The 11,314-nt window shown below is 33.2% G+C and overlaps 1 non-coding gene across 1 annotated transcript; it reads right to left on the reverse strand.

Moving 5' to 3' along the window:
• Positions 1 to 10,681: 10,681 nt before the first annotated feature.
• On the reverse strand, positions 10,682 to 10,761 carry LOC113184621 (small nucleolar RNA SNORD65). The gene has a single exon (XR_003301020.1). It is a non-coding gene; the product is annotated as a small nucleolar RNA SNORD65 (small nucleolar RNA).
• Positions 10,762 to 11,314: the final 553 nt, after the last annotated feature.

Below are 11,314 nucleotides of genomic sequence, written 5' to 3' on the forward strand. Positions count from 1 at the left end.
TGAACCTTAGCTTATATAACTTTTTTACTATATAAACTTTGAATTTTTTTATCAGTTTGACACTTTGCTATAATACTTTTATTTAGCTGGAAGTACAAATGCAATGTAGAGATGTATAAAATAGTTTCTTCATATTCTATAAGAATGTTTCTTTTGAAAATGTTATTTCACTTCTTAACTTCTTTTGTAGAAAATTAAGACAAATACACATTAACTTAGGTCTAGACAAGTTTCAAGACTGCCAGTATTCCTGTATTACATCCTTAGATCTTGTCCCACATGAAAGTCCTTGGGAACAGTAACCTGCATAGAGTGTCACACCATATTCTATTCTACTGTAATGCCTCTTAAAGTACCTGCCTCAGGTTTGCTTGAGGAGCTGTCAGTGTCACTTTTAAGAAATATATCCATGGTGGTTTGCTTAGTTTGTTTCTTCTTATCATCATGGATTTCTTGTAATCATATAATGCCCTACGAGCATTCCTCAGTATTAATAAAAACCTCTCAGTGTTGGTTGTCTATGTTTTAAAACTCTTTTAAAAGCTTGTTGAAGTATACAAAGGCTTCTGATAAACTTTTCCACTTTGAATTTTCTTGGGCAACATTCCTTTTCTTTTTGTGCAATTTCCTTTTCTTTGCCTTTTCTTCATTCCTGTACCAGTTCCAATGACTCTTTATTAGTCTATTCCCCAGGAAATGCTCTAAGAGCAACTCAATGTGACATTAAAGTTTGCCATTTCAAATACATTCTTGTTGATTTTTGCAACTTCTCTAGCCTTGGCAAATCCCTTGAGTTCATGAATAAATCTCTTAATCATCTTCCTCTAGATGCCTTTAATGTTGTCCCCTTCAACAGCATGAAAAACCCACTCTGGGTTTTAACTATGCAACATGTATGTTGTATTCCTTCCAGTAGCATATTGGTGTCTTCTCAGTGTCTTTTCCAGTTGTGCCAATGGTCTGGACAAAGGTCTTCCTCAAGTGGTAGATCTTAAAAGGTGCTGAAACTTCTTGATTCATTGTGGACCAAAGAGGTGATGTTTGGAGGAAAAAATATCAATTTGATATTGAGAAGAATATAATCAATTAAAAGAGGATATGCAGGCATATTATTATCAATAAGCAAAATCTTAAAAGGCATGTTGTTCTCCAATTAATAATTCTCTGTTTCACTGGCATATAAGGTCAGGAGGGAATCTTTCAGGAAAAATCTGGGTCATCCATGACTTCTCCTTGCTCCTCCAGCACTCTGGCAGTGTGTGCATATGGTTAAGGTTGAAGACCCTGGCATAATCTTTGTGTCACATCACAAAAGGTTTCAATTTGTACCTTGAAACATTGCCCACTATTAAGTCTATTATGTATTCTTTAAAACCTGTCGTTGACTTGGCCTCCTTATGCATGAAATTCCTTTCAATCATCCATTTCTAGAATAGGAAGGTGCCATCTGTATTGAAGATTTGTTGTGGCAAGTAATTTTGGTTCACAGTCAGCTTGTTTGGAGTTTCCAATAATTCTTCAGCAACACTCACATCATTGCAGTCTGATGATGTCATGGATAATTTCATGTTATGTAATGGATTTTGATTCATCAATTATGTAAATCACTAGTAAATTGAACATCTCAGTCATATACAACTTTTTCTTTCAAATTTGTAAACAAACTTTTTGCTTCAGCCATGATTGTCATGGTGCTGAGAGAAGTGTACAGTGTCTTTTCTTCAGTTTGGGTCATTAGAAATTTCTCCATGTGACATATGTCCTACTCAAGTTTTTGTTCATTCCACTGCCTTCAAATGAGGCAGGTCCTTTAAGAGCTTCTGTCACCTTATTCTGTTTATTAAGTTTGTAGCTGTTGTGGTAGACTGAGACATATCTGACTGGTGAGCAATAACTATCATTGATTTTCCCCCTTTGTAGTCCTTAATCAATTTTAATTTCATTTCCAGGTTAAACACTTGATGTGGCCCACTACTGCTAGTGCAATAGTAGTAGCAGAATTTGTATACTTAGGTGTCCATGAAGAACAAAGCAACATGATATTTATTAATTCAAGCACAAAAGAATATAATTAAGAGATGTGGTAAACAGGAGATGTATAAGGATTTTGCCGGACAAAGCAAGCATACAGTTGTACAGTAAACATTTTGTTTGTATAACTAGGAGTATACCTGGAAACGAAAAAACTACATTATAGTAATTATAAAAATCAGTAAGTTTATTATAATTATCAAGTATTACATACATAATTGTATTGTATACATTTTACAACTCTTAGTGTCGTGGATTTGTTTATATTAGCATGACCAAATATATGGGATGAGTGTGTTATTCTAAGATATTACAATGGTTATGACATATAATCTTATGTGATCATTATTATATATGTGCTCTGTCTTTGACTTTATTATCCTTAGGTTTTATATAATTGCATAGAAAGTATATTTATCTTTCTCTGCAATGATAGGATCTAAGTATTTCATTAAGAATGCAAAACTGGGAAAATTCATTTTACTCTATCAAGGAAAAGAGAAGAAAAGTCTCAGCTCTGTTTATCAAGCTAGATACAGTTATTAGCTCAAAGGATTTTGATATACTCTGCACAGCAGGATCTCAGCTAGGATTGTGCAAGTCTGGCAGAAAGTCATGAGAATTTTTCCAAAAGTAAAGTGGAAAATGTATGAGCATAAGAGGAAATGACAGGTTTTTACCTTTCTATATGTTTTATTTTATCTCAGATTTTACGAATCCTAGTGTGGATTCCACAATGCATAAACTCTTTTGTTCAATGAAAGTTTCTATTACAGGAAAGCTTTAAGCAAAAGAATAAGAGGCACAAATTGGGATTTCTGCTTTTTTAGAATAACATATTTTTTGGTTGATTTCTTTATTGTCTTTCCTGTGGTCCCCATGTATCTTCCAAGGAAGTAAAAATATCTTATGTATGTGTATACGTGTGTAGAGTTAGGACATATATGCATGTTCATTTACGTATGTGTAGGTATTTAGATCTGGCAATGCCATTACACTGTAAGAAATGGCACAAAACCCAACTATTGACTTGTTTTTGTTCTTTACATTTGTTTTATAAGAACAAATGGTTAACTGACACTGCTGCTTTCTTTGGAGATATTAATACATGTCACACCTATTTATTGACTGCCAACCATATTCCATCATTTCTTCTCATTTTTTTTATGTGTGTGTATCACTTACATGTTATTAGTGTATCTCTGGCAATATCTAAAATTAGCATTCTGTCTATAACCTAGGCAGAATTGTGTGGCAGCAAGCAGAGATGAGCTACTATACACTAAGAAGAATTAATTACACAGTGACCATGTATCTATGAATTCCTCTAGTCATTCCAAAACTCACATTATTAAAATTTTTAAAACCCAATTCCAAATTAAGAATTGCAATTCTCCATTCCATGGTATCACGGCTGACGTGGAGGCATGCAAGAGTAAACACAATAAGGTAAAAACTAGATTTGAGTTTTGGGTTCCATTAGACATGATGTTACTTATATCAAGTTGACATTTGTTAAATCATTTGACTTTCTGAGTCTCAAATAGTATTAATCACCCATGAATTAGGAATAATAAAAAAAAATCAGTTTGTAACTTGCTAACTTTAATGTAATATACAAATCTTTGTCATAATTATAATTAGAAATATCAATTATAATCCTTGATGTCTTAGTAATCATACTTAAATTTTTCATGAATGATGCTGCCTCTAAGTTAACATCCCAGTCTGTGAACTTTGTTATTTTAATTCATCTATGTTCCTTTTGATATAGTGATAAACACACTTTTGCATGTATAAACATGGGCTCAAGTGAATTAAATTAATAAAATAATATAAATATACATAAAATAATATAGAGATGCAGTTATGCATGTGTATATATAAAAATCAGCTTTCCTAACATAACTTTCAGTTTCCATTGGCATTTCTAATTCCTAATACCAGGCATTCAGATAGAATCACAGATTTTTAAGTTGGAAGAGTTCCCCATGGACCCAGAGATAACATATAAAACTGAGTTATGCATTCCTTCTTAAGTTCTTGGGCATAAATCCAGTGAATAAAAATACTGAATAATCATACAACATTGAAGCAGCCCTGCTTCTCATCAAGAGTGATAAGATATAAATCAAACAAGAATGTCTTCAACAATAATGCCATCAGGTATAATATTAAATAATTGTTTTATGTTTTTAATATGTCTTGTGTAATTACTATCATGTTTAATTTCTATGAAATGTTTGCTATTATAAGTTGGTAAAATGATGAAAGAGCATTGGAGACATAGATGCCTCATTGGGCTAGAATCAAATATGAATAATTTGATTAGTTTGATTAACCTTAAGAAATAAGATATAGAGGGCTGGGGATGTGGCTCAAGTGGTAACATGCTGGCCTGGCATGCACGGGGCACTGGGTTCCATCCTCAGCACCACATAAAAATAAAATAAAGATGTTGTGTCCACTGAAAACTGAAAAGTAAATATTAAAAAAGAAATAAGATATAGAAATCATAATCAAAATCTGGATTTGACTGGCATCAGGGCTTGATTAAGAGATACATTTTTGTCATTAATAATTTTCCTTTTATGTTTATTGACACCCCCAAGGCCAGCCTCAGCAACTTAGCTAGGCCCTAAGCAACTTAGTGAAACCCTGTCTTTAAATAAAATAGAAAAAGGGGCATGGATGTAGCTCAGTGGTTAAACTCCCCTGGATTCAATTCCTAATGCCAGGAAAAAAACGATAAAAGAAAAGAAAAGAAAAGGGGCCTGGGGGTTAGTGGAATTTCAGTTTTTCCTATCTTCTACTTATACCAGAATCTCAGAGGAATCACCACTAGCAATATGGTTTATTGGACTAAATTGAAGAAAATATTCTTATGATCCTTCCAGTGGCTAACAAACTTGGAATTGACATGTCCTAGACCTGAACATCTGAAAAATGTAAATTACATCCAAGGCATATAGTGAATTAAAAATAATTTCTAGACCTGTATGTTAGAAAGCATAGTATTTATTCACTGATGTGAGTATAAGAAAAAACAAAATTGAAATAATTTTAATGTCTGCACAATTATAATAAAACAAGAGGAATGGACAATACCTAAGTATTTCTTAGGAAGGCTGTACTTCTAAAAACAGTCTGCTTAAAGTTGAAGCAGTTATTGACAGAGAATTGCTTACCATCCTCAAGAAACTGAATAAGAGGCCAGGTGTGGTAGCACATACCTGTAATCCCAGTGGCTAAAGAGGCTGAGAGAAGAGGATCAAGAGTTCAAAGCTACCCTCAGCAATTTAGCAAGGCACTAAGTAACTCAGTGAGACCTTGTCTCTAAATAAAATATAAACTAGGTCTAGGGATGTGGCTCAGTGGTTGAGTGCCATGAGTTTAATCCCTGCTACAATAAAAAAAAAAAAAAAAAGAAAGAGAGAAAGAAAGAGAAAAAAAACTGAATAAGATTCTAAAAATCACAAGAGTAAAATGTTCAGAGATTAGTATATGTATATCACATACAGCTGAAGAGGTAAGAGCAAATCTGTATTGTAAATTAATAAAAACCAGATGTGATTCTAAAAAAAAAAATAAATCAGTAAGGCTATTTGAAGGTGTAATTGAAAGTAATGCAATAAGGAAAGCAATGTAAGATATTATGGGCTATAAGTGGTAAAAGAAGAAAATATATATTTTAGAAGAATATATGTACTTAAGGAAGAAATAAAGAAAATTATGGCAGAAATAATAATCAATTATGTATTTGATATGCAAAAGAAGAAAAGTCTAAAGAAAATATTAGAGACAAGATAGCATAAACATTTTTAAATATTTGAATATTTAAAAAAACCAAAAAACTATAAATATGACATATAAGTGTCAGAGAGAAATTATTTAGAATATGTAATATGAGCTCTTGATGTCCCATGAGTTAAACTTTGAAAAAACTGTAAGAGTAGAGACAAATCATTATACATATATAGTTTTACATACATATATATACACACAGCATTGTCGTTTTTGTGTATACATGTGAAAAAATGTAAAGTCTTATAAATTAGTTGTCTAATGATAATGGATGTGACAGGTGTGGTGACACATACCTGTAATCCTAGCAACTCAGGAAATTGAGGTAGGATGATGGCAAGTTTGAGGCCAGCCTCACAATTTAGCAAGAACCCATCTCAAAAACTCAAAAGGGCTGGGGATGTTGCTGAATCCTGAAGTGCCCCTGGGTTCATTCCCTAGCTGGCAAAAAAAAAAAAAAAAAGAAAGAAAAAGGATAGATATATTCACACTTTTGTATTTCTCCAAATTTTCTACAATAAAAATAGAGTAATTTTATAGTTCAGAAATAACCACAAATACTTTTTTTTATAAAAATGATACACTGTTACATGGCTCATGGTTAAAAATGAAGAATTTATACTGACAGAGTCATGATGGATGCAAGGTAATTTTCTTTAAAGGTCAATTTACTTATTCATTTATATTCAATTAGAGCTTATTGAAATTTAGGTTACCTTGACCATGTAAAGGATCTGTCTGAGGAATGTGTGTTCTTCCTAGTATTCTTTGCCAAAAGATTTCCTTCTCTGTATGCCAAGCCTGGGAAACTCATAAATTATATGAACATGAACCATCCTAATTTTTTTCCTCTGCCTTCACTTTTATTTTCTTCCCTGTACTTTTTAAATTCTCATCCCAAACTATTTTTTTTTCAATCAATCTAAACTGAAAGGAAAACAAAAAGAGAAATGCTGGGAAAGAAATTTTGGCCCAAAATACATATTTTTTGTGTAGTTTAGGCATCTGAAAACTGAAGGTATTCATTAAGTGAAGCTTGAGGCAGGTGCCAGTCAAGATATCTTCATTCTTGATCATTATCAATGGTTTGCAGGGCAATAGACAGAACTCCACTGAAAACAAAGGCTTCACAGAAATACATGTGTAACCTTGAAACGCTTGGGGCACATTGTGAATATACTCTTTACATTTTTTTCCATTTCTATTTCAAAAATACCACAACCACACCATTACCCTTGGGAGACAAAGACCAAAGGCACAATTCAGAATTGTTGATTAACTGGCAGCCCTTGGGGATCTAGGTGCCCTGGACACTTCAGGCAGCTAAATAAAGAGCAACTTCACCAGGAGCATTTCTTTAGGACTGTCACCAGTCTTCAAATACTCTTGAACTTGATTAACAAAGCCGCTTTCTGCCAGAAGTCTTGTCAAGGCATCTTGGCTATACCTGGATTGCCTGTGAATTTTGATGAACAACAAAGAAAAATGAAACAAGTGGGACAAGAACAAAGTTATTGAATTTTGCCCACTTCACATTTTTGACACTCTTTATAAACTATTGTTTCCAGAAACCACTTTTAAAGTATTATAAGAAACATTGGTCTTAAGTTTCTGCTTTGTTACCCTCTGCTTTTATTTTTCATGAGCATTTATTGAGGTGAGAAAGCTTCTCTTATTTCTCTTATTTTTGTTATGGGTAATTATATAACTTTTTTTCAGATTCAGGCTTAACTCCTAGCTGAGGAAGCAGAGACTGGATCTCATGTTGCTTCCTATCCCCAGAGGGCCAGCAGAGTGCAAGGAGGAACAGAAAGTGATGAAACAGTGGCTGATTGTTTGACTAATGGATTATGAAATTGAGGAATATCAGTATATTACACAAGATTTTGTTATTACAGGCAAATACTAATATAAGAGGAAAAAATTAAGATAATTTCAGATGAATGGACATCCCTTCTTTTTGGATAGACTTATAGACTATAGTTTCCACTGTTAATTTAGCTATTCCTGAGCAACCACAGCAACAACACATTGCCATAAAACAGTTAAGTAGCATCAGTATTTGCAAACTTAGGCTAGTTCAGGTATTACTTTTATTGAAGTGCCTTTACCTAAGTTTGTCTAAAATTTGTCAAAGTAGAATTTATTACTTTAATCCCAAAAGTTTCTGCTCTTTTCAAATTTGTATTCAAATGCTATCAGCATGATTAAGGGTTGTAAAGAAGCAGAGAGGCTAGAGGCAGTGTTTAGACCATAGAAGTACACTATTTCCAATGCAAGTATTTTGTCGCATCTATGAGGAAGTAGGAAGCAGGACCATGAAATTTTGCTAACGTATTGTAAAAAGAGATTGATGACCCAGTAACGGGATAATAGCATACACCCGGTGTTCTTTGTTGCTTCCTCTTCCATGGATGGCTGAACTGCCTTATTCATTGTCATCAATAAATATTTATTTGACATCCATAAATTACCTGACATGTAGATTTAAATTTGGATTCAGACAGCTTGAATGTGCCTAATACCCCCATAAGATTTAAAATAATTTCAAAAAAAAGTCTGATATCAATATTATAATTATCTCATTGTTAACCAATATGTGCATTTTTAATTCCATATTTCAGTCATTTGGTCTAGTGCAATGGAGTTTAGACTGAATGGAGAGGAAAAGAGGAATATTCAGGAAACATGTATCTAACATGTACCTCAATAGGAATATAAATAATAAGAGTCCCTTCCATATCAGATCCTCTTTATAACTCTTTAAGAGTGTTTTTGTTTAAAATAAACCAGGGACTATGGGCAAAATACTGCTTTCCCAGAAAGTGGGAAAATGCACCGGCATCCACACTTAGTGGGCAATACCTGAAAAAACACATTCTTGTTTAGGTCAAGTTAGAATTTACTCTTGTCCCAATCATTGTACAAGATAATGGAATTGTTAAATTTGCAGCTGCATTGTTTTGTTTCTTCTTTCACTCATTATTGAATGATACTTAACTCTCATAAGAGTAAGAAAAAATTCTGTCTTTGCTTTACATTCAGCTGAGCCCGGCTGCTTGATAATGAGTAAATAAACCATTTAGCACTTTAATCAATGTTGTTATACACCTGAAAACTGCTATGTAAACATCTCTATGCTCTGCTACATATGTCACTTTCATTTTCTATAGGAATTGTTTAATTAGATTGGCATTCGAGGAAAAAAAATCTGTAGACCATTTTCTTTGATAAAGCATGAACTAGTCATTAGCATTACTGCTTCTTGACTGGGGAAGAGACTGTATATAAGATGAGGATGAATAAAATATAGATTGAGAAAGCAAAATCAAAAGAATAACAGAGCCTGATACAGTTCTGAATAAAATGGGAAAACGTTGCAGTTATTGTGCCAAAGTAAAACATGGGAAGCAGTTTTCATTTGCAGGTGATTCATTAGATGGAAGGGACTTTTCCCTTTCTTTGAGAAATCCTATTAGCAGGATTGAATATCACAGCTGAATATAGGCAGCTTTATTTTCAGTATATTATACTAAGCCAGAATTATCTCATTTTCAAAAATTATTAATTCAGGGAAGATTATCGACGGTGATGAAAGAATAAGTAAAAGTCTACTAATTGGAACTAATTAGGAATTAAGAATGATAGATTGATAATATAATGGCAAAAGTACAATTACCATGTATGAACAGTGACTAACTGCAACACAGTCAAAGGTTAAATTCTGTTGTGTTTACAATTTCTCTTTTTGCCTTGATTATATTTAATTTAAAAACTAGTACATATTATGTTTTAATACTTTTTTTATTTTCATAATTTAGAAATGTATTCACAGGGCATGGATTAGGTAAAGATAGCAATATACTCTGAGTCTTCCAAGGACAGGTGAAATGAAAATAACAATTTTTTCATTCAATGAAATAAAATATGAAGCTCAGAAAATTAATAGATAATTCAACTCTTTCATTTGAAAAGTGCATTGGAATTTCATTCATTAAATTATTACTGCAAGGATTTATTCAAAGAGTACCCTTCTGAAAAATTGGATGGCTGTTGGTTGCACATACACATCTTTTCTACCAGTGTAATTTACATTGATTAAAATTGGGTACATTTTATGCTTTATGCTGCTGAATTTTTATGGTTTTGAAGCCAAAGTCCAATTTCCTTGGAAATAACATTTTAGGGAAAATGCTGGTTAAGCAGCACTTGTTTCTTACTTCTTTCTGGAAAAACAACAATAACCAAATAGCACAAACTCCATTTAGTAGAACAGGTCACATCAACAACAGCAGTTTAAATGAGTCAGAAAACTTTTATAACTGTGGGGCATGACCACTTATCATGAAGATGCAGCTACTACCACATGGGGACTGTGTGAGGGTGAAATGCACCTGCACATTCAGTCTTCATACCTTCTGGGCTATATGTTTGATAATGAATGATGCCCTTACCTACAATCACAGAGATCATTCCTTTAAAGTAAATTAATCTTGACTATATGGCTCAATTTCTTATACACATACATCTTTAAAATTAGTAAAGAGCTCAGCTTTACTCTCAATGTATTTTATCTTTCCTTGTATATCAATGTAGAACTATAGAATTGTGAATTCTGACATTATAGACTAAATATTCAAATACTCATTTGTTTTCACTGATTTTGAGGAAATATTTTAGGCTTATGATGGAAAAACACCTGTGTTGAATTGTACCTCTTTGAATAACATTGGAATTATAACTTATAACCTTAGGGAGCTTTAGTTTCCTAACATTTTGTTGGAATAATTGTGCCACTCTTATACTGATGTTATGCCCTTTAGAAAACCATAGGTTCACCTTTCATCTTCAGAAAACCATAGGTTCACCACTACCAATCTGACAGTGGATGATTTCAGATGAAAAATATTTTTAAGTCTCTCATATAACAAGCCTTCAGTAAATGGTCGCTATTAAACAGAGGTCTCTGTCGCTATTGCATATTTTTAAGAAAAAAATTCTCAAAACATTTCCAAATTTAGGACATTCCAAGATATCTTTCAAAGTACATATAAAATTCTGAGAATCAAATAGTAACTCGAAGCCCATTGCCCCCCTTCCCAGGCAGTTGAGAACTTGGGGAGTGAGCAGGGCTCCCGCCTATATGTGCAACTAGCCTATGAACAATAACACCTGAACTCTGTGGTTAGGTCAGAGAATTAGGGCAAGGAGGAGCTTTTCATTTGTCCTTATCAACACTGTCCTTGCTCAAAACAGAAACATACTGAAGGCAACAAACACTAAAATGTTTGCTGGATATGAATGGATATGAAGCAAAAGAGGTGTGCTGGTTGCCCTTAACTCACAGACAAGTGTGTGTGTGTGTGCGTGTGTGTGTGTGTGTGTGTGTGTGTGTGTTTTAAGTAAAAGAGGTAATAAAAAATCTTAAGGAAGCACTTTAAAGTCCTAAGCTCAGTAGACTGTCACTACATGGTTAGAA

The sequence above is a fragment of the Urocitellus parryii genome, chromosome 8 (genome assembly GCF_045843805.1).
Source record: "Urocitellus parryii isolate mUroPar1 chromosome 8, mUroPar1.hap1, whole genome shotgun sequence".
Taxonomy (NCBI): Eukaryota; Metazoa; Chordata; class Mammalia; order Rodentia; family Sciuridae; genus Urocitellus; species Urocitellus parryii.